We start from the raw sequence: 23261 nt of genomic DNA on the forward strand, positions 1-23261 counted from the left end.
GGTATTATTTCTGAGGACTCTGTTCTGTTCCATTGGTCTATATCTCCGTTTTGGTACCAGTACCATGCTGTTTTGGTTACTGTAGCCTTGTAGTATAGTTTGAAGTCAGGTAGTGTGATGCCTCCAGCTTTGTTCTTTTGGCTTAGGATTGACTTGGCAATGCGGGCTCTTTTTTGGTTCCATATGAACTTTAAAGTAGTTTTTTACAATTCTGTGAAGAAAGTCATTGGTAGCTTGATGGGGATGGCATTGCATCTATAAATTACCTTGGGCAGTATGGCCATTTTCACAATATTGATTCTTCCTACCCATGAGCATGGAATGTTCTTCCATTTGTTTTTATCCTCTTTTATTTCATTGAGCAGTGGTTTGTAGTTCTCCTTGAAGAGGTCCTTCACATCCCTTGTAAGTTGGATTCCTAGGTATTTTATTCTCTTTGAAGCAGTTGTGAATGGGAGTTCACTCATGATTTGGCTCTCTGTTTGTCTGTTATTGGTGTATAAGAATGCTTGTGATTTTTGCACATTGATTTTGTATCCAGAGACTTTGCTGAAGTTGCTTATCAGCTTAAGGAGATTTTGGGCTGACATGATGGGGTTTTCTAGATATACAATTCATGTCATCTGCAAACAGGGACAATTTGACTTCCTCTTTTCCTAATTGAATACCCTTTATTTCCTTCTCTTGCCTGATTGCCCTGGCCAGAACTTTCAACACTATGTTGAATAGGAGTGGTGAGAGAGGGCATCCCTGTCTTGTGTCAGTTTTCAAAGGGAGTGCTTCCAGTTTTTGCCCATTCAGTATGATATTAGCTGTGGGTTTGTCATAGATAGCTCTTATTATTTTGAGATATGTCCCATCAATACCTAATTTATTGAGCGTTTTTAGCATGAAGGGCTGTTGAATTTTGTCAAAGGCCTGTTCTGCATCTATTGAGATAATCATGTGGTTTTTGTCGTTGGTTCTGTTTATATGCTGGATTATGTTTACTGATTTGCGTTTGTTGAACCAGCCTTGCGTCCCAGGGATGAAGCCCACTTGATCGTGGTGGATAAGTTTTTGATGTGCTGCTGGACTTGGTTTGCCAGTATTTTATTGAAGATTTTTGCATCGATGTTCATCAGGGATATTGGTCTAAAATTCTCTTTTTCGGTTGTGTCTCTGCCAGACTTTGGTATCAGGATGATGCTGGCCTCATAAAATGAGTTAGGGAGGATTTCCTCTTTTTCTATTGATTGGAATAGTTTCAGAAGGAATGGTACCAGCTCCTCCTTGTACCTCTGGTAGGATTCAGCTGTGAATCCATCTGGTCCTGGACTTTTTTTGGTTGGTAAGCTATTAATTATTGCCTCAATTTCAGAGCCTGTTATTGGTCTATTCAGAGATTCAACTTCCTCCTGGTTTAGTCTTGGGAGGGTGTATGTGTCGAGGAATTTATCCATTTCTTCTAGATTTTCGAGTTTATTTGCATGGAGGTGTTTATAGTATTCTCTGATGGTAGTTTGTATTTCTGTGGGATCGGTGGTGATATCCTCTTTATCATTTTTTATTGCATCTATTTGATTCTTCTCTTTTTTCTTCTTTATTAGTCTTGCTAGCAGTCTATCAATTTTGTTGATCTTTTCAAAAAACCAGCTCCTGGATTCATTGATTTTTTGAAGGGTTTTTTGTGTCTCTATTTCCTTCAGTTCTGCTCTGATCTTAGTTATTTCTTGCCTTCTGCTAGCTTTTGAATGTGTTTACTCTTGCTTTTCTAGTTCTTTTAATTGTGATGTTAGGGTGTCAATTTTGGATCTTTCCTGCTTTGTCTTGTGGGCATTTAGTGGTATAAATTTCCCTCTACACACTGCTTTGAATGTGTCTCAGAGATTCTGGTATGTTGTGTCTTTGTTCTCGTTGATTTCAAAGAACATCTTTACTTCTGCCTTCATTTCCTTGTGTACCCAGCAGTCATTCAGGAGCAGGTTGTTCAGTTTCCATGTAGTTGAGCGGTTTTGAGTGAGTTTCTGAATCCTGAGTTCTAGTTTGATTGCACTGTGGTCTGAGAGACAGTTTGTTGTAATTTGTTCTTTTACATTTGCTGAGGAGTGCTTTACTTCCAACTATGTGGTCAGTTTTGGAATAGGTGTGGTGTGGTGCTGAAAAGAACGTATATCCTGTTGATTTGGGGTGGAGAGTTCTGTAGATGTCTATTAGGTCCACTTGGTGCAGAGCTGAGTTCAATTCCTGTATATCCTTGTTGACTTTCTGTCTCGTTGATCTGTCTAACGTTGACAGTGGGGTGTTAAAGTCTCCCATTATTATTGTGTGGCTTTATGAATCTGGGTGCTTCTGTATTGGGTGCATATATATTTAGGATAGTTAGCTCTTCTTGTTGAAATGATCTCTTTACCATTATGTAATGGCCTTCTTTGTCTCTTTTGATCTTTGTTGGTTTAAAGTGTGTTTTATCAGAGACTAGGATTGCAACCCCTGCCTTTTTTTGTTTTTTCATTTGCTTGGTAGATCTTCCTCCATCCTTTTATTTTGAGCATATGTGTGTCTCTGCACGTGAGATGGGTTTCCTGAATACAGCACACTGATGGGTCTTGACTCTTTATCCAATTTGCCAGTCTGTGTCTTTGAATTGGAGCATTTAGCCCATTCACCTTTAAGGTTAATATTGTTATGTGTGAATTTGATCCTGTCATTATGATGTTAGCTGGTTATTTTGCTCGCTAGTTGATGCAGTTTCTTCCTAGCGTTGATGGTCTTTACAATTTGGCATGTTTTTGCAGTGGCTGGTACCTTTGTTCCTTTCCATGTTTAGTGCTTCCTTCAGGAGCTCTTTTAGGGCAGGCCTGGTGGTGACCAATCTCTCAGCATTTGCTTGTCTGTAAAGTATTTTATTTCTCCTTCACTTATGAAGCTTAGTTTGGCTGGATATGAAATTCTGAGTTGAAAATTCTTTTCTTTAAGAATGTTGAATATTGGCCCCCACTCTCTTCTGGCTTGTAGAGTTTCTGCCGAGAGATCTGCTGTTAGTCTGATGGGCTTCCCTTTGTGGGTAACCCGACCTTTCTCTCTGGCTGCCCTTAACATTTTTTCCTTCATTTCAACTTTGGTGAATCTGACAATTATGTGTCTTGGAGTTGCTCTTCTCGAGGAGTATCTTTGTGGCGTTCTCTGTATTTCCTGAATGTGAATGTTGGCCTGCCTTGCTAGATTGGGGAAGTTCTCCTGGATAATATCCTGCAGCATGTTTTCCAACTTGGTTCCATTCTCCCCGTCACTTTCAGGTACACCAATCAGATGTAGATTTGGTCTTTTCACATAGTCCCATATTTATTGGAGGTTTTGTTCATTTCTTTTTATTCTTTTTTCTCTAAACTTCTCTTCTCGTTTCATTTCATTCATTTGATCTTCCATCAGTGATACCCTTTCTTCCAGTTGATTGAATTGGCTATTGAGGCTTATGCGTTCGTCACATAGTTCTCGTGTCGTGGTTTTCAGCTCCATCAGGTCCTTTAAAGACTTCTCTGCATTGGTTATTCTAGTTAGCCGTTCGTCTAATCTTTTTTCAAGGTTTTTATCTTCTTTGCCATGGGTTCGAACTTCCTCCTTTAGCTCAGAGTAGTTTGATCATCTGAAGCCTTCTTCTCTCAACTCCTCAAAGTCATTCTCTGTCCAGCTTTGTTCCATTGCTGGTGAGGAGCTGCATTCTTTTGGAGGAGGAGAAGCGCTCTGATTTTTAGAATTTTAAGTTTTTCTACTCTGTGTTTTCCTCATCTTTATGGTTTTATCTACCTTTGGTCTTTGATGATGGTGACGTACAGATAGGGTTTTGGTGTGGATGTCCTTTCCGTTTGTTTGTTTTCCTTCTAATAGTCAGGACCCTCAGCTGCAGGTCTGTTGGAGTTTGCTGGAGGTCCACTCCAGACCCTGTTTGCCTGGCTATCAGCAGTGGAGGCTGCAGAACAGTGGATATTGGTGAACAGCAAATGTTGCTGCCTGATCGTTCCTCTGGAAGTTTTGTCTCAGAGGAGTACCCGGCCGTGTGAGGTGTTAGTCTGCCCCTACTGTGCGGTGCCTCCCAGTTAGGCTACTCAGGGGTCAGGGACCCACTTGAGGAGGCAGTCTGTCCGTTCTCAGATCTCAAGCTGCATGCTGGGAGAACCACTACTCTCTTCAAAGCTGTCAGACAGGGACATTTAAGTCTGCAGAGGTTTCTGCTGCCTTTTGTTTGTCTGTGCCCTGTCCCCAGAGGTGGAGTCTACAGAGGCAGGCAGGCCTCCTTGAGCTGCGGTGGGCTCCACCCAGTTCGAGCTTCCCGGCCGCTTTGTTTGCCTACTCAAGCCTCGGCAATGGTGGGCGCCCCTCCCCCAGCCTTGCTGCCACCTTGCAATTTGATCTCAGACTGCTGTGCTAGCAATGAGCGAGGCTCTGTGGGCGTAGGACCCTCAGAGCCAGGCACGCGATATAATCTCCTGGTGTGCCATTTGCTAAGACCATTGGAAAAGCATATTATTAGTGTGGGAGTGACCCGATTTTCCAGGTGCTGTCTATCACCCCTTTCCTTGGCTAGGAAAGGGAATTCCCTGACCCCTTGCGCTTCCCAGGCAAGGCGATGCCTCGCCCTGCTCAGTGTGCTGCAGCTACTGTCCTGCATCCACTGTCCAGCAATCCCCAGTGAGATGAACCCTGTACCTGAGTTGGAAATGCAGAAATCATTCGTCTTCTGCGTGGCTCACACTGGGAGGTGTAGACTGGAGCTGTTCCTATTTGGCCATCTTGGCTCCACCTCTGATAATTATTATTAACATAATGCTTTGGAATACTTTTTCTAAACAGGTAATTCTACATCTGTTTCTCTAACTTTACAAAGTTGGAGACATACTGTATATATATAGTGTCACCTGTTTTTTATCATTTAACAGAATATCTTTGACATTTCTCTAGGTCATTCTTTTACTGTGAGCTTTATAATTTCCATCTGCACATCAAATATTTGAAGACTAAATTATCCCAATGCATTAAAAATGTAGAATATTGTAGAATATTTAATTGAAGTAAATGTAAAAGAAAAATACATTCAACCAGGATTCCAAAGCTCATCTTAAGTTCAAAAACAAAGATTTTAATCTGTGCCAAGAAGATGGAGTTTCTCAAAGGTCAATGTGGGGAACAATTACAGTATTTCAGTTATTGGTATTGAAGGTAGGGAAACAAGTATGAATAGTCCCCAGGTCCGTAACTTGGGTTAACATCATCCACACAATATAAGAACAAATGGGTTGTTTCTAATAGCTAAAAACTGAAAGTAATATGGTCCCCAGGAATGATGTTGTCTGTTCTCCACCCACTGGTTGTCTTTTAGAAACTTCTTAGGAAGGTGTGCAGGACTCTTACAGGTGGGTTTGGGTGTACGAGGGTAGGCCTTGGGGATATGGTGGCAGACAGAGCTGCAGAGCATGGGCTAGCTGTGGTTCCAGCTTGCCTTTCTCATGTGTGCACAGGGACTTCGCTATCCAGCTGGGCAGGGGAATGAGGGCTGTTAGTCTATGGAAGCATCTGCTTGTGATACAACCCTTTCTTAAGAAGGTGGCCTGCACTGAGTGTATCAGGAAGCACATCCATGGAGGTGGCACTGCCATGGCATATTGACTCGTATTGAAATCTTTTGCTTTTACTGAAGTCCTTCCAATTAGAATCTAGATCTGAGGGAATAGAAACTCCTCTGTTAGGCTTTAGATTTAGTTTAACTTTTGGATGACAAATGCATGCATCATAGATCTCGGCAATACTAGCTGGTTTTTGTTATAGCCTCGGAATTACAAAAGGAAACCCTGAGACACTTGGACTTCTGTACCAAACAGCCAGGCATCCTTTGAGTAGTATTTAAAATGTCGCAAGACTAAGCATTTAGTTTATTCCCTCCCTGTCCCTGCATTTCCTTAAGCTCCCATCCCTCTACCTCCCTCATTGTTAAAATGATTTGGAAATCATGCTTTTATATCTCTTTTCTAGGAATTTGTTCATTTCATCTATGTTGTCTAATTTGTGAGTCGAAAGTTGCTTGTGATATATTCCTTTTATCTTTTTAATGTCTGTAATGTCTGTACTGATGTTGCCTCTTTGATTCCTGATATTGATAATTTGTGTCTTCTCTCTTTTCTGGGTAAGTCTGACCAGAGACTTATCTATTTTATTGATCTTTTTATTTTTATTTTTTCTCTCTTGCCTTTTTCTGTTTGAAATGTCATCAGTTTCTGCTCCTTATTATTCTCTTCCTTCTCTGCTTGTTTTGGATTTGCTTTGCTTTTATTCTTCAATTTCTTTTTTTTTTTTTTTTTTTTTTTTATACTTTAAGTTTTAGGGTACATGTGCACATTGTGCAGGTTAGCTACATATGTATACATGTGCCATGCTGGTGCGCTGCACCCACTAACTCGTCATCTAGCATTAGGTATATCTCCCAATGCTATCCCTCCCCCCTCCCCCCACCCCACCACAGTCCCCAGAGTATGATATTCCCCTTCCTGTGTCCATGTGATCTCATTGTTCAATTCCCACCTATGAGTGAGAATATGCGGTGTTTGGTTTTTTGTTCTTGCGATAGTTTACTGAGAATGATGGTTTCCAATTTCATCCATGTCCCTACAAAGGATATGAACTCATCATTTTTTATGGCTGCATAGTATTCCATGGTGTATATGTGCCACATTTTCTTAATCCAGTCTATCATTGTTGGACATTTGGGTTGGTTCCAAGTCTTTGCTATTGTGAATAATGCCGCAATAAACATACGTGTGCATGTGTCTTTATAGCAGTATGATTTATAGTCATTTGGGTATATACCCAGTAATGGGATGGCTGGGTCAAATGGTATTTCTAGTTCTAGATCCCTGAGGAATCGCCACACTGACTTCCACAATGGTTGAACTAGTTTACAGTCCCACCAACAGTGTAAAAGTGTTCCTATTTCTCCACATCCTCTCCAGCACCTGTTGTTTCCTGACTTTTGAATGATTGCCATTCTAACTGGTGTGAGATGATATCTCATAGTGGTTTTGATTTGCATTTCTCTGATGGCCAGTGATGATGAGCATTTTTTCATGTGTTTTTTGGCTGCATAAATGTCTTCTTTTGAGAAGTGCCTGTTCATGTCCTTCGCCCACTTTTTGATGGGGTTGTTTGTTTTTTTCTTGTAAATTTGTTTGAGTTCACTGTAGATTCTGGATATTAGCCCTTTGTCCGATGAGTAGGTTGCGAAAATTTTCTCCCATGTTGTAGGTTGCCTATTCACTCTGATGGTAGTTTCTTTTGCTGTGCAGAAGCTCTTTAGTTTAATTAGATCCCATTTGTCAATTTTGGCTTTTGTTGCCATTGCTTTTGGTGTTTTGGACATGAAGTCCTTGCCCACGCCTATGTCCTGAATGGTAATGCCTAGGTTTTCTTCTAGGGTTTTTATGGTTTTAGGTCTAACGTTTAAATCTTTAATCCATCTTGAATTGATTTTTGTATAAGGTGTAAGGAAGGGATCCAGTTTCAGCTTTCTACATATGGCTAGCCAGTTTTCCCAGCACCATTTATTAAATAGGGAATCCTTTCCCCATTGCTTGTTTTTCTCAGGTTTGTCAAAGATCAGATAGTTGTAGGTAAGAGGCGTTATTTCTGAGGGCTCTGTTCTGTTCCATTGATCTATATTTCTGTTTTGGTACCAGTACCATGCTGTTTTGGTTACTGTAGCCTTGTAGTATAGTTTGAAGTCAGGTAGTGTGATGCCTCCAGCTTTGTTCTTTTGGCTTAGGATTGACTTGGCGATGCGGGCTCTCTTTTGATTCCATATGAACTTTAAAGTAGTTTTTTCCAATTCTGTGAAGAAAGTCATTGGTAGCTTGATGGGGATGGCATTGAATCTGTAAATTACCTTGGGCAGTATGGCCATTTTCACGATATTGATTCTTCCTACCCATGAGCAAGGAATGTTCTTCCATTTGTTTGTATCCTCTTTTATTTCCTTGAGCAGTGGTTTGTAGTTCTCCTTGAAGAGGTGCTTCACATCCCTTGTAAGTTGGATTCCTAGGTATTTTATTTTCTTTGAAGCAATTGTGAATGGGAGTTCACTCATGATTTGGCTCTCTGTTTGTCTGTTGTTGGTGTATAAGAATGCTTGTGATTTTTGTACATTGATTTTGTATCCTGAGACTTTGCTGAAGTTGCTTATCAGCTTAAGGAGATTTTGGGCTGAGACAATGGGGTTTTCTAGATAAACAATCATGTCGTCTGCAAACAGGGACAATTTGACTTCCTCTTTTCCTAATTGAATACCCTTTATTTCCTTCTCCTGCCTGATTGCCCTGGCCAGAACTTCCAACACTATGTTGAATAGGAGCGGTGAGAGAGGGCATCCCTGTCTTGTGCCAGTTTTCAAAGGGAATGCTTCCAGTTTTTGCCCATTCAGTATGATATTGGCTGTGGGTTTGTCATAGATAGCTCTTATTATTTTGAAATATGTCCCATCAATACCTAATTTATTGAGAGTTTTTAGCATGAAGGGTTGTTGAATTTTGTCAAAGGCTTTTTCTGCATCTATTGAGATAATCATGTGGTTTTTGTCTTTGGCTCTGTTTATATGCTGGATTACATTTATTGATTTGCGTATGTTGAACCAGCCTTGCATCCCAGGGATGAAGCCCACTTGATCATGGTGGATAAGCTTTTTGATGTGCTGCTGGATTCGGTTTGCCAGTATTTTATTGAGGATTTTTGCATCAATGTTCATCAAGGATATTGGTCTAAAATTCTCTTTTTTGGTTGTGTCTCTGCCAGGCTTTGGTATCAGAATGATGCTGGCCTCATAAAATGAGTTAGGGAGGATTCCCTCTTTTTCTATTGATTGGAATAGTTTCAGAAGGAATGGTACCAGTTCCTCCTTGTACCTCTGGTAGAATTCGGCTGTGAATCCATCTGGTCCTGGACTCTTTTTGGTTGGTAAACTATTGATTATTGCCACAATTTCAGCTCCTGTTATTGGTCTATTCAGAGATTCAACTTCTTCCTGGTTTAGTCTTGGGAGAGTGTATGTGTCGAGGAATGTATCCATTTCTTCTAGATTTTCTAGTTTATTTGCGTAGAGGTGTTTGTAGTATTCTCTGATGGTAGTTTGTATTTCTGTGGGATCGGTGGTGATATCCCCTTTATCATTTTTTATTGCGTCTATTTGATTCTTCTCTCTTTTTTTCTTTATTAGTCTTGCTAGCGGTCTATCAATTTTGTTGATCCTTTCAAAAAACCAGCTCCTGGATTCATTAATTTTTTGAAGGGTTTTTTGTGTCTCTATTTCCTTCAGTTCTGCTCTGATTTTAGTTATTTCTTGCCTTCTGCTAGCTTTTGAATGTGTTTGCTCTTGCTTCTCTAGTTCTTTTAATTGTGATGTTAGGGTGTCAATTTTGGATCTTTCCTGCTTTCTCTTGTGGGCATTTAGTGCTATAAATTTCCCTCTGCACACTGCTTTGAATGCGTCCCAGAGATTCTGGTATGTTGTGTCTTTGTTCTCGTTGGTTTCAAAGAACATCTTTATTTCTGCCTTCATTTCGTTATGTACCCAGCAGTCATTCAGGAGCAGGTTGTTCAGTTTCCATGTAGTTGAGCGGCTTTGAGTGAGATTCTTAATCCTGAGTTCTAGTTTGATTGCACTGTGGTCTGAGAGATAGTTTGTTATAATTTCTGTTCTTTTACATTTGCTGAGGAGAGCTTTACTTCCAACTATGTGGTCAGTTTTGGAATAGGTGTGGTGTGGTGCTGAAAAAAATGTATATTCTGTTGATTTGGGGTGGAGAGTTCTGTAGATGTCTATTAGGTCCGCTTGGTGCAGAGCTGAGTTCAATTCCTGGGTATCCTTGTTGACTTTCTGTCTCGTTGATCTGTCTAATGTTGACAGTGGGGTGTTAAAGTCTCCCATTATTAATGTGTGGGAGTCTAAGTCTCTTTGTAGGTCACTCAGGACTTGCTTTATGAATCTGGGTGCTCCTGTATTGGGTGCATAAATATTTAGGATAGTTAGCTCCTCTTGTTGAATTGATCCCTTTACCATTATGTAATGGCCTTCTTTGTCTCTTTTGATCTTTGTTGGTTTAAAGTCTGTTTTATCAGAGACTAGGATTGCAACCCCTGCCTTTTTTTGTTTTCCATTTGCTTGGTAGATCTTCCTCCATCCTTTTATTTTGAGCCTATGTGTGTCTCTGCACGTGAGATGGGTTTCCTGAATACAGCACACTGATGGGTCTTGACTCTTTATCCAACTTGCCAGTCTGTGTCTTTTAATTGGATAATTTAGTCCATTTACATTTAAAGTTAATATTGTTATGTGTGAATTTGATCCTGTCATTATGATGTTAGCTGGTGATTTTGCTCGTTAGTTGATGCAGTTTCTTCCTAGTCTTGATGGTCTTTACATTTTGGCATGATTTTGCAGCGGCTGGTACCGGTTGTTCCTTTCCATGTTTAGCGCTTCCTTCAGGAGCTCTTTTAGGGCAGGCCTGGTGGTGACAAAATCGGTCAGCATTTGCTTGTCTGTAAAGTATTTTATTTCTCCTTCACTTATGAAGCTTAGTTTGGCTGGATATGAAATTCTGGGTTGAAAATTCTTTTCTTTAAGAATGTTGAATATTGGCCCCCACTCTCTTCTGGCTTGTAGGGTTTCTGCCGAGAGATCCGCTGTTAGTCTGATGGGCTTCCCTTTGAGGGTAACCCGACCTTTCTGTCTGGCTGCCCTTAACATTTTTTCCTTCAATTCAACTTTGGTGAATCTGACAATTATGTGTCTTGGAGTTGCTCTTCTCGAGGAGTATCTTTGTGGCGTTCTCTGTATTTCCTGAATCTGAACGTTGGCCTGCCTTGCTAGATTGGGGAAGTTCTCCTGGATAATATCCTGCAGAGTGTTTTCCAACTTGGTTTCATTCTCCGCATCACTTTCAGGTACACCAATCAGACGTAGATTTGGTCTTTTCACATAGTCCCATATTTCTTGGAGGCTTTGCTCATTTCTTTTTATTCTTTTTTCTCTAGACTTCCCTTCTCGCTTAGTTTCATTCATTTCATCTTCCATTGCTGATACCCTTTCTTCCAGTTGATCGCATCGGCTCCTGAGGCTTCTGCATTCTTCACGTAGTTCTCGAGCCTTGGTTTTCAGCTCCATCAGCTCCTTTAAGCACTTCTCTGTATTGGTTATTCTAGTTATACATTCTTCTAAATTTTTTTCAAAGTTTTCAACTTCTTTGCCTTTGGTTTGAATGTCCTCCCGTAGCTCAGAGTAATTTGATCGTCTGAAGCCTTCTTCTCTCAGCTCGTCAAAATCATTCTCCATCCAGCTTTGTTCCGTTGCTGGTGAGGAACTGCATTCCTTTGGAGGAGGAGAGGCGCTCTGCATTTTAGAGTTTCCTGTTTTTCTGTTCTGTTTTTTCCCCATCTTTGTGGTTTTATCTACTTTTGGTCTTTGATGATGGTGATGTACAGATGGGTTTTTGGTGTGGATGTCCTTTCTGTTTGTTAGTTTTCCTTCTAACAGACAGGACCCTCAGCTGCAGGTCTGTTGGAATACCCTGCCGTGTGAGGTGTCAGTGTGCCCCTGCTGGGGGGGTGCCTCCCAGTTAGGCTGCTCGGGGGTCAGGGGTCAGGGACCCACTTGAGGAGGCAGTCTGCCCGTTCTCAGATCTCCAGCTGCGTGCTGGGAGAACCACTGCTCTCCTCAAAGGTGTCAGACAGGGACATTTAAGTCTGCAGAGGTTACTGCTGCCTTTTTGTTTGTCTGTGCCCTGCCCCCAGAGGTGGAGCCTACAGAGGCAGGCAGGCCTCCTTGAGCTGTGGTGGGCTCCACCCAGTTCGAGCTTCCCGGCTGCTTTGTTTACCTAAGCAAGCCTGGGCAATGGCGGGCGCCCCTCCCCCAGCCTCGCTGCCGCCTTGCAGTTTGATCTCAGACTGCTGTGCTAGCAATCAGCGAGATTCCGAGGGCGTAGGACCCTCCGAGCCAGGTGTGGGATATAGTCTCGTGGTGCGCCGTTTTTTAAGCCGGTCTGAAACGCGCAATATTCGGGTGGGAGTGACCCGAGTTTTCCAGGTGCGTCCGTCACCCCTTTCTTTGACTCGGAAAGGGAACTCCCTGACCCCTTGCGCTTCCCAGGTGAGGCAATGCCTCGCCCTGCTTCGGCTCGCGCACGGTGCGCGCACCCACTGGCCTGCGCCCACTGTCTGGCACTCCCTAGTGAGATGAACCCGGTACCTCAGATGGAAATGCAGAAATCACCCGTCTTCTGCGTCGCTCACGCTGGGAGCTGTAGACCGGAGCTGTTCCTATTCGGCCATCTTGGCTCCTCCCCCCTATTCTTCAATTTCTTAAGGTAGAATCCCAGATTATTGATCTGATGACCTTTTTCTTTTGTAATATAAGCATTTAATGCTGTGAATTTCCCTCTAAGCCCTGCCTTAGGTGAATATAACAAATTATGATATGTTGTGTTTTCATTTACTTCAAAGTATTTTCTGCTTTGCCTGGTGACTTCTCTTTGATGCAAAAGCCATTTAGAAGTGTGTTCAGATATTTGCCTTGGTGTCTTTTGCTCTAAGAATGGAGTTTTAATGAACTGGAGACTCTTTGAGGAGAAGGTATTTGGGTTTCTACATGGCAACATGGCAGGTTTTTCAGTGAAGTGATGCACTGATGCTGGTGTCACTGTATGAGCTTGAAAACATATCTTCAGCTGCTTAGTTACTCTTATATGCCTATGCTAATAGAATCTGAAGGCAAACATTGGAATCCTTCTTAATAACATGTCTTCTTTGGTCTTTTTAGTGTGTCATTGGGCAGAACTGGATCCTGAAAAATTCAAGATGCTAAGCACCTACACTACTTTAAGAATTTGGAACTGAAACATGAAGAGGAAGACAGAAATAAGAATTTGGGAACCTGAATAGCTCTGCAAAAAACACCAAAGGACCGTTTTATCGTTTTCTGTTGTTGCTGTGGTGGAGTGATGCAGTGGGCACTGCCGGTGGGCCAGGGGGCGGGTGTGCATGTGGTAGAAGGTATGCGCTCGTGCCTCCCCCACAGAAAGGCTTTGTTGGTTTCTACCACATCTTGGCTTGCTTTTGGAACAGGCTGGCCCGCATCATTTGTCATCAAGTCCACTGTGGTGTATTCTGCGTGTCCATGGCGGGGGTTCTCCAATACACTCACACTGTCCATGTTCTTTTTATTGCCAGGGCCCGTGTTGAAGTGTCAAGAGAGCAATCATCAATGATAATGTATTGTGTGAGACCTTTGCATCTTGTAAATTTTCTCTTTTTTCTAAAAATAAATAATAATAAAATCCTAACTCTCAACAAACCACTTTATTATCAAACAAATTCTGCTCTGTTTCTGCATAACGATGATGTCCATAGAAATGCAATGCGTCTGACCTCTCTCTATGCATATCTACACTTCTTTTCACATAAGCCTCTCGCAAGAGGGCCTTCTCTAACTGGCCCACACAGGCTCCTGAGTCCAGGTGGGAGCCTGTCTATCCAGTTTACAATTGATGGCATGGTACTTGGAAGTGAGATGTCAGGAAAAGGGAGTGTGGGTCAGAAGAGAGTCCAGTTTCAGAATGGCCACACTGTTCTGAGACCAAGTGTGGAGCCACATCTGGTGTATCCACCTTTGGGAGGTGGAGGAAGGCCTCAGCATGGCGGGTGGTGCAGATACCCTTTATCCAGTAGCTACATGGTTGTCCATGTATCCAAGTCACCACACCCAGCACTCTGGGAAGAAAGAATCACATTCTGCCAAAGTAATTTCTCAGTTAAATTTCAGTCTACTGGTGGCACACTCAGAGTAGTCATTTTTTGACATATGATTTAATAGCTTTATTTATATATCTAATAACGCTCGCATATATGCTCTCTGGAAAATATTTTTGTATATAGAAGAGACATCCTTAGTTGTGATTTTTATAATGCTGAAACTCTGTCTTCCGTGACCTTTATAATAACTTCTGAATCCATCTAGTCTGACCCAGTCATCTACTTCAAATGATAATAAATCAGAAAATGTGGAAAACAAAAAAGCTCAAAACACATCTCTTGGAATATAGAGTTGGAAAAGGGTCTGCCAGACTGCTTTGTTCTAAACCAATTCAGCTGGTCCAGTATAATTCACAGTGGTTTAAACCTCTAGATTTGAAGTCATTACATCCCAGATGCAGACCTTGGCCAGCTCCCTAAGCTGTGTGGGCAGTGAGGTCCCAGAAGCTCTGCTGTTTGAGTTATCTAAGCAGGGTTTTACAGAGTGAATTCAAATTCACTTTAAAGCTACTTGAACCTACATGTCGATAAACTCAGTTGTAGGGTTTGGCTTGCTGGATAACTGTCATGTTTCTCCACCACAGCATTTTATTGCCACCAATTAATGCTTATTGAACAGTTGCAGCCTGTCCTTGTAGTAAGGGGTAACGAGGATTGCATAGAGATATGACCTAAGGATCATGACATTTGGATAGTGGTAAAATGCTAAAGGCCTTCGTTGGTCGCAGCCCAGTTCCTGGCTCCCATTCTAAAGGGACAGAGACATACCAGAGAGTGAGCACCATGTGGTCAAGTTGCTGAAGGGTCTGAAACCATAAAGGAAGAGCTGAAGGAGCTGGGGCTGTTTTATCTGGGAGGGGAACTCTAAATGTTTGAAAGATGTGGAAGAGAAGCTGGGTCAGGAACAAAAATAGAAGCAATGGGTGTAAGTTGCATCAACGTAGATTCTGGCATTCTAACAACATGATTCAAAAGTGGAAGGTGATGTTGGGAGCTTTTGGTGTTTGAGCAGAAATTCTGAGCCTATGTGTGTGAGGGGGATCTTTGATTAATTAAAACATCTTCCTCACAGTATGCAGGAACATGGTAAAGAAAGCGTTTACTACTTTTGTAAACATTTTGGATTGAAGAGAACTTTTCCATCATCCTGAAAATCACTTTCAACTCCTGGGATCAGAGAAATAGCAGCGAATACACCGAAGTCTGGCCTAAGAGGGTCAGATCTAACCACAGGGCCAGATTATAGAGAAAAATGAAAGCTCAAGAAGAAACCCCATAATATCTGCAGCTGCCTCAAAAAGGTGGTTAATTTCCACCCCCACCTACACTCCTGAAGGTCCTTTCCTAGTTGCTTTGAAACTAATGGCTAAAATTAGATTTTGGGTGGCATTCTTGTGGAGAATAAATCTCTCAGTCTTTACATCTCTCCCAACATCTCTGCCTCCTTCTTTCTGCTTATTTATAAAGCATACTGTTTATTGTCCATTAAAACATCATTTGAATGAGGATGGGAGAGGAGAATCGTACCATGTATGGCTTTTCTGAGAAGCCTTGGCAGATCACAGACCCAGGACTTTAAACAGAGTGCTGTGCCGATAACACTGCATAGCAGGGCCCATTTAATCTTGCCTTTGGTGGTTTACTTTACAGGAGACCAAGCTCTTGTGGCTACACAAAACATAGACCAAATAAAGGCATCTTTAGGGGCTGGATGTCCATAGCAGCACCTCATGGTTAGTGGTCCCAGGGAGGGCATTTTCTCTACCAAGCAGTGTCCTGGCTCAGATGGGTGCCAGCTGGCATATATATGGACAATTTGGCATTTCATTGATTTGATCATAAGGAACAAATAGTTCCGCAAACACCCTATTTCCTTTGATATGGTATCATTTGAGTAACTCCAAAGCCAGAGAGGCAATCTTTTCTATCTCTGGTTTGTCAGATTTTCTGCCGTTTTTCAGCCAGTCACTTTAAGAATTCTTAATTTGTTGTTCGTTATTGATTCAGGTCCTTTAAAAATAGAGTTAAACACCCTCATCTCAGAAGACATGGAATAATATCAAAAGTAAAGCCACCCACTGGCTGCATCAGAAAAGAAGAGGGAGGCCGGGCGCGGTGGCTCACACCTGTAATCCCAGCACTTTGGGAGGCCGAGGTGGGCGGATCACGAGGTCAGTAGATCAAGACCATCCTGGCTAACACAGTGAAACCCCGTCTCTACTAAAAATACAAAAAATTAGCCGGGCGTGGTGGCGGGTGCCTTAGTCCCAGCTACTCGGGAGGCTGAGGCAGGAGAATGGGGTGAACCTGGGAGGTGGAGCTTGCAGTGAGCCAAGATCACGCCACTGCGCTCCAGCATGGGCGACAGAGCAAGACTGTCAAAAAAAGAAAAAAAAAAAAGAAAGAAAGAAAAAAAGAAGAGGGAAAGCCCTGTTTCCCTGTTTTGAGGGGAGTCTGTCTTCTGCAGATGATGTTTTCATTCTCTCCTAGGGTACAGACACCAACCTCTAAATTTTTAGAGGTTCTAGGAAACAAAACCTTAAATTTCCATTAGGAAAGTATCTATTAGTGATGGTATTTTAGGTTTGTTAAATCTAAATTACTATGTTAGTTTTGATAATATGCTTAATATTTGTAGGGGCCTTAAAAATAACTTGTTTTTGAATGTTCTCTGAGGGTGGATGAGTTAGAGGCTCCATCACTGAGCAGGAAACACATTAGGGGTGGTCTGTTGAAGATGCCACAGCTGACAGTTCCCTGCAGCAGAGAGACGGGCTTGGACCCAGGCCGGGGTCTGAAAAGGTGGCCTCCCAAGGGAGCAGAGTTCAGTAGGAAGAGTTGGCCAGGTGACAGGAGGGTATAGAGGAGTGTGAAACAACCGGCGGACCTGCCACAGGTGTGAGAGGAGGGGAGTTTCGACGTCTGCTGGCAGGTCGGTAGGACTGGACTTGGGGAGAGAGGGAGCACGTAGAGGAACAGGGACGTAAACAAGACTTCGTAGGTGAGCAGGGCCTGGACCGCAGAGGTCTTGTAAGTCATGATAATGCGTTTAGGTTCTATCATGCCCCACTGCTTGTCTTCTCCAGGCTGATTTGTTCTAGTTCTTCAGCAGTTTCTTATGTGATATGACTGTCAAGCGACCCTAGAGAACGGGATGCAGCTCTGCCAATGTGGTGTGATGAAGGCCCACGATGTGGACAGTGGTGTTGTGGTCTCGACAGGCCATGGGGTTGCACAGACTTGGGGTCGAATCATGGCCTTGCTATTGACCTGCTGCATGGCCTCAGGACAGTTTATTCAATTATTCAGCCTTCTATGCTTCTGTTCCCTCATCTGTCCGAAGAAGGAAGTGCTTGCCACTTGGAGCATGGTCGTAAGGGTTAAAGGAAGAGGAGGCTCAAAGTCAGCACAGTGTGAACAGTCCCCGTTCCTGTGGCTGCATCACATCTCTGGCTCCCACTAAGCCTGTGTCTGCAGGTCACTGAACCCCCAGGTTTACTCCATGTAACCACTGTCCTCCACCAGTGAAGAACCAAAAGAACTTGATCTTATGCCTGTTGGGCTGGGCCTGTGGTCTGGTCTATTGAAATATTTCCAGTGTCACGTTGGTGATTCCTCTCAGCTTTGAGTCAACCTCGGACCTGTTTTCTCTGTCTTTAAGTCTTGGCTAAACACAGTTCACAGGATAGAGCTGGCACTCCATTTGGAATCCTCTTTCAGATCAATAGGTGCATTACTTCAATTCCCATCCAACCCTCATTCCTCCTTCCCATGTTGCCCATTCTTGCTGAAATCAGGCCATACTGTTTTCACAGTATTCTGATTAATTCAATGATCCTGTCAAAAAATATTAGTTCCGCACAGTGCGTTATTTGTGAATTCATTCTCAATTCCAATGATCACTGTGTTCTTTTCCACAGGCTCATGAGCCATCTGTTTAATCATCTATTCTAGAATGATTTTAGGAGCCCACATCTAACTGGGCTGTCTGCAGTGTCTGGGATCCATCTTGTTGAAACTGGGATTTTTTCACTTGTTCAGTTTTCTGTCCCCTCTCTTCAGATTTTTTTTTTTTTTTTTTTTTTTTGAGAAGGAGTTTCACTCTTGTTGCCCAGGCTGGAGTGCAGTAGCGCACTCACCGAAACCTCCGCCTCCCAGCTTCAAGTGGTTCTCCTACCTCAGCCTCCCCAGTAGCGGGAATTACAGGCATGCAGCACCATGCCTGGCTAATTTTTTGTATTTTTAGTAGAGACGGGGTTTCTCCATGTTGGTCAGGCTGGTCTTGAACTCCCAACCTCAGGTGATCCGCCCACCTTGGCCTACCAAAGTCCTGGGATTACAGATGTGAGCCACTGTGCCCGGCCTCTTCAGAATATTTTTAAAAGTTGTCAGTGGTAACTGCCCCATGTGCACATCTTCAAGTTCTCTCAGAGCTTTTGAAACCTCAGTTCATTCAGAGTCCCTCGTAAGGCTATCTCCTCACCTACTGGGCTTTGAGTCCCCTTTTATGATATTTATTTTGCCTTTTTTGAGTTTGAAACATTTGCTTACAAGAGTAGATGAAATAACTAACTGAATTTGAACCCGTAGGCATGGCCAGAAGCTAGTCTAAGACCCGTACCTGTGTCAGCTCTTGTAATCCCCACATCTCTTTCATTATTCCCATTTTACAGTTGAGGAAGTTGAGATAGAGAAATGAAGTCGCTGTCAGGAACTGTGAAGGGTCTGGAATCTTACTCTACTAACCAGTAGACAGTCTGCTGCAGTATCCTGGGTGCTGGCAGGAGACAGGAGATGCTGGGCCAGGGTCAGGGCTGAGCTTTATTACAACAACAGCAGGATCTAGTGTCAACGTTTATGCCAGCTGCCTAACCTTAACTTCAAAAGGTGACACCTTCACACACAGTGGGTTGTGCTACAGAAGAATCCCAAGTATAGAGAATCCAAATCTTCTGTCTTTGCCCTGAGAGAGCCACTCTCTCTCTTCCAGGGCTGCTGACTATAGAAACATCCTTGGAAAGAGTCCTAGAACAGAGGTGGCCAATACCACAGCTCACCAGCTATGAAGAAACAATAGAGACCCACAGAGAATTGTCTCCCAAAAGGAACTTAACCAAAATCGCTCCGTTAGGAGGTGGTGGTGTCAGGATTCAAAGCCAGGCCATCCGGTCCCAGAGCCTGTTCTTATAGCCCTGCTCCCACCATGCTGCCCCCAGGACAACTCAGTGCAGGAAGGAGGTGCTGAGCTGTGGCGCCATGTCTAACTGGTCACCAGCGCCTTCACACAATGATTATTTTACTTGTGAATGTGCACTGAACATTGCTCTCATTTGAGTCCCTCCCCTTCTCACCACTCCAGCCTGCTGAATCAGAAACTGAGGGTGCAGCCAAGAAATCTAGGTATTTACTCATTTATCTTTATTTTTTGTGGGTACATAGTAGGTATATATATTTATGGGGTACATGAGATATTTTGATACAGGTATGTGATGCATAATAACCACATCAGGGTAAATGGAGTATTCACCACCTCCAGCATTTATTCTTTCTTTGTGTTACAAACAACCCAATTATACTCTTTTAGTTATTTTAAAATGCACACTAAATTATTATTGACTGTAGTCACGCTGTTGTGCTATCAAATACTAAATCTTATTCATTCTATCTAACTTTTTTACCCATTAGCCATCCCCACTACCGTCCCCACCATTACTTTTCCTAGCCTCTGGTAACCATCATTGTACTCTCTATCTCTATAAGGTCAATTGTTTTAATTTTTTTAGCTCCCACAAATAAGTGAGAACATGCAATGTTTGTCTTTCTCTGCCTGGCTTATTTCACTTAACATAATGATGGCCAGCTCCATCCATGTTTTGCAAATGACGTGGTCTCATTCTTTTGTATGGCTGAATATCACTCTATTGTGCATAAGTACCACATATTCTTTGTCCATTCACCTGTTGGTAGACGCAGGTTGCTTCTAAATCTTGGGTATTGTGAATAGTGCTGCAATAAACATGGGAGTGCAAATATCTCTTAGATATACTAATTTCCTTTCTTTTGGGTATGTACCCAACAGTGGGATTGCTAGGTCATGTGGTAGTTCTATTTTTAGTTTTTTGAGGAACCTCCAAACTGTTCTCTGTACTGATTATACTCTTTATATTCCCACCAACAATGTGTGAGGGTCCTCTTTTCTCCACATCCTTGCCAGCATTTGTAACTGCCTTTCTTTTGGATAAAAACCATATTAACTTAGGTGAGATGATATTTCATTTTAGCTTTGATTTGCATATCTTGGATGATCAATGATGTTGAGATATGTTCCTTCTATACCCAGTTTTTTTTAGGGATATTTAATTTTATCAAATGCTTTTTTTTTAGCATCAATTGAAATGATGCTGAAATGATCATATGAATTTTTTGTCCTTCATTCTGTTTCTTTGATGTATTACATTGATTGATTTGTGTATATTGAACCATCCTTGTATCCCTGGGATAAATCCCACTTGCTCGTGATGAATGATCTGTTTAATGTGTTGTTGAATTTGGTTTGCTAGTATTTGGTTGAGGAATTTTTGCATTAGTGTTCATCGTGAATATTGGCCTGTTGTTTAATTTTTTTGATATGTCTTTGTCTGGTTTTGGTATCAGGGTAATACTGGCCTCACAGAATAATTCTGAAAGTATTCCCTCCTCTATTTTTTGGAATAGTTTGAGTAGGATTGATATTAGTTTTTTAAATGTTTGGTAAAATTCAGTAGTGAAGTCATTGGGTCCCAGGCTTTTCTTTGCTGAGATACTTTTTAATATGGCTTTTATCTCATTACTTGTTATTTATCTGTTCAGGTTTTGGATTTCTTTATGGTTCAATCTTGGTAGGTTGTACGTGTCTAGGAATTCATCCATTTCTTACAGTTTTTCCAATTTATTGATATATAGTTGTTCATAGTATCCTCTAATAATCCTTTGAATTTCTGTGGTATCAGTTGCAATGTCTCCTTTTTCATCTCGGATTTTATTTATTTGAGTCTTCTATCTTTTTTCTTAGTTGGGTTAAAGGTTTGTTGATTTTGTTTATCTTTTCAAAAAATCAACTTTTCCTTTTGTTGATCTTTTGTATTTTTTAAATTTAAATTTCATTTATTTCTGCTCTGATTTTTATGATTTCTTTCTTCTAATTTTGGATTTTGTTTACTCTTGCTTTTCTATTTATTTAAGATTCATCATTAGGTTGTTTATTTGAAGTTTTTCTACTTTTTTGATGTACATGCTTATTGCGACAAACTTTCCTCTTAGTACTGCTTTCACTGTATCCCATAGTTTTTGGCATGTTGCGTTTCCATCCTCATTTGTTTCAAGAAATTCTTAAATTTTGTGCTTAATTTCTTTCTGGACCCACTGGTCATTGAGGAGCACATTGTTTAATTTCTATGTGTTTATATGATTTCCAAAATTATTGTTGTTATTGATTTGTAGTTTTATTCCGTTGTGGCCAGAGAAGATATTTGATATAATTTCAATGTTTTTGAATGTTTTAATACTTGTTTTGTGGTCTAATATATGGTTTATCCTTGAGAATGATCCATGTGCTGAGGAGAAAAATGTGCATTCTGCAGCCATTGGATGAAATGTTCTGTAAATATCTATTAGGTCCATTTGGTCTATAGTGCAGATTAAGTACAATTTATCTTTGCAGATTTTCTGTCTGGGTGATCTGTCCAATGCTGAGAGTGGCGTGTTGAAGTCTTCAGCTATTAATGCATTGGGATCTGTCTTTCTCTTTAGCTCTAATAATATTTGCTTTACATATCTGGGTGCTTCAGTGTTGGGTGCATATATATTTAGAATTGTTATGTCTTTTTGCTGAATTGACCTCTTTATAAATATGTAATAACGTTCTTTGTCTTTTTTTATAGTTTTGGTCTTGAACTCTATTTTGTCTCACATGAGAACAGCTACTCCTGCTCTTTTTAAGTTTCCGTCGGCATGGAATACATTTTTCCATCCCTTTATTTTTAGTCTATGTGTGTCTATAGCTGAAGTGTGTTTCTTGTAGGCAACAGATTGTTGGATCTTGTTTTTTAATCCATTCAGCTACTCTATGTCTTTTTATTGGATAATTTAGTTCATTTACATTCAATGTTATTATTGATAAGTAAGGACTTACTTCTTCTATTTTGCTATTTGTTTTATGATTGTTTTGTGGTCTTCTCTTTCTTCTTTCCTTCTTTCCAGTCATCCTTTTAGTCAAGGTGATTTTCTCAGGTGATGTTTTAATTTCTTGATTTTTATTTTTTTGTGTATCTGTTGTATTTTTTTTTTATTTGAGGTTACCATGAGGCTTACGAATAATATCTTATAACACATTATTTTAAACTGATGACAACTTAATGCTGATTGCATAAAGCAAACAAGCAAAGGGAAAACTAATAAAATCTCTACACTTTAACTTCATCCCCTCACTTTTTAACTTTTTGTTGTTTCTATTTATATCTTATTATACTGTTTATGTCTTGAAAAGTTGTTATTTTTGATAGGACCAGTTTTAGCCTTTCTACTCAAGATATGAGTAGTTTATATACCACAATTACAATATTATAATATTCTGTGTTTCTGTGTACTTAGTATTACCAGGGAGTTTTTTTATTGGTTTGTTTTCTTTTCTTTTACCTTTAGATGAGTTCTTATTGGCCATTAATGTTTTTTTCTTTCAGATTGGAAGACTCCCTTTAGCATTTCTTGTAGGACATGTCTGGTGTTGATGAAATCCCTCAGCTTTTTCTTTTCTTTTCTTTTTTTGGTCTGGGGAGCCTTTATTTTTTCTCTATGTTTGAAGGATACCTTAACTGGGTATACTATTCTAGAATGAAATTTTTTATTTCAGCCCTTTAAATATGTCATGCCACTCTCCTGGCCTGTAAGGTTTCCACTGAGAAGTCTGCTGCCAGACATATTGGAGCTTTTCTGTATATTATTTGTTTATTTCTCTTGCTGCTTTTAGGATTCTTTCTTTACCCTTGACCTTTGGAAGTCTGATTATTAAATGTCTTTGGGTAGTCTTTTTTGGGTTAAATCGGCTTGGTGTTCTATAACCTTCTTGTACTTGAATACTAGCATCTTTCTCTAGGTTTGGAAAATTCTGTATTATTATTCATTTGAATAAACATTCTACCCCAATCTCTCTCTCTACTTCCTTTCTAAGGTCAATAACTCTTAGATTTGCCCTTTTGAGACTATTTTCCAGATCTTGTAGGCAGCCTTCATTTTAAAAAAATTCTTTCTGTTTGTCTCCTGTGTATCTTCAAATAGCCTGTCATCAGGCTCACTAATTCTTTCTTCCGCTTGATCAATTCTGCTGTTTATAGACTCTGGGCTGGGTGTGGCAGCTCCTGCCTGTAATCCTAGCACTTTGGGAGGCTGGGGCAAGTGGATTGCTT

At 41.1% G+C, this 23261-nt stretch overlaps 1 protein-coding gene across 1 annotated transcript in view; it reads left to right on the plus strand.

Moving 5' to 3' along the window:
- The window catches only part of DTD1 (D-aminoacyl-tRNA deacylase 1), a 177038-nt gene extending 163686 nt beyond the window's left edge, over positions 1–13352 (plus strand). Inside the window, exon 6 of the mRNA XM_016937518.4 lies at positions 12830–13352. The gene's annotated coding sequence lies outside the window, so the exon portion shown is untranslated. The remainder of the gene's footprint in view (positions 1–12829) is intronic.
- The last annotated feature ends 9909 nt before the right edge of the window (positions 13353–23261 follow it).

This window comes from Pan troglodytes, chromosome 21 (genome assembly GCF_028858775.2).
Source record: "Pan troglodytes isolate AG18354 chromosome 21, NHGRI_mPanTro3-v2.0_pri, whole genome shotgun sequence".
Lineage (NCBI taxonomy): Eukaryota > Metazoa > Chordata > Mammalia > Primates > Hominidae > Pan > Pan troglodytes.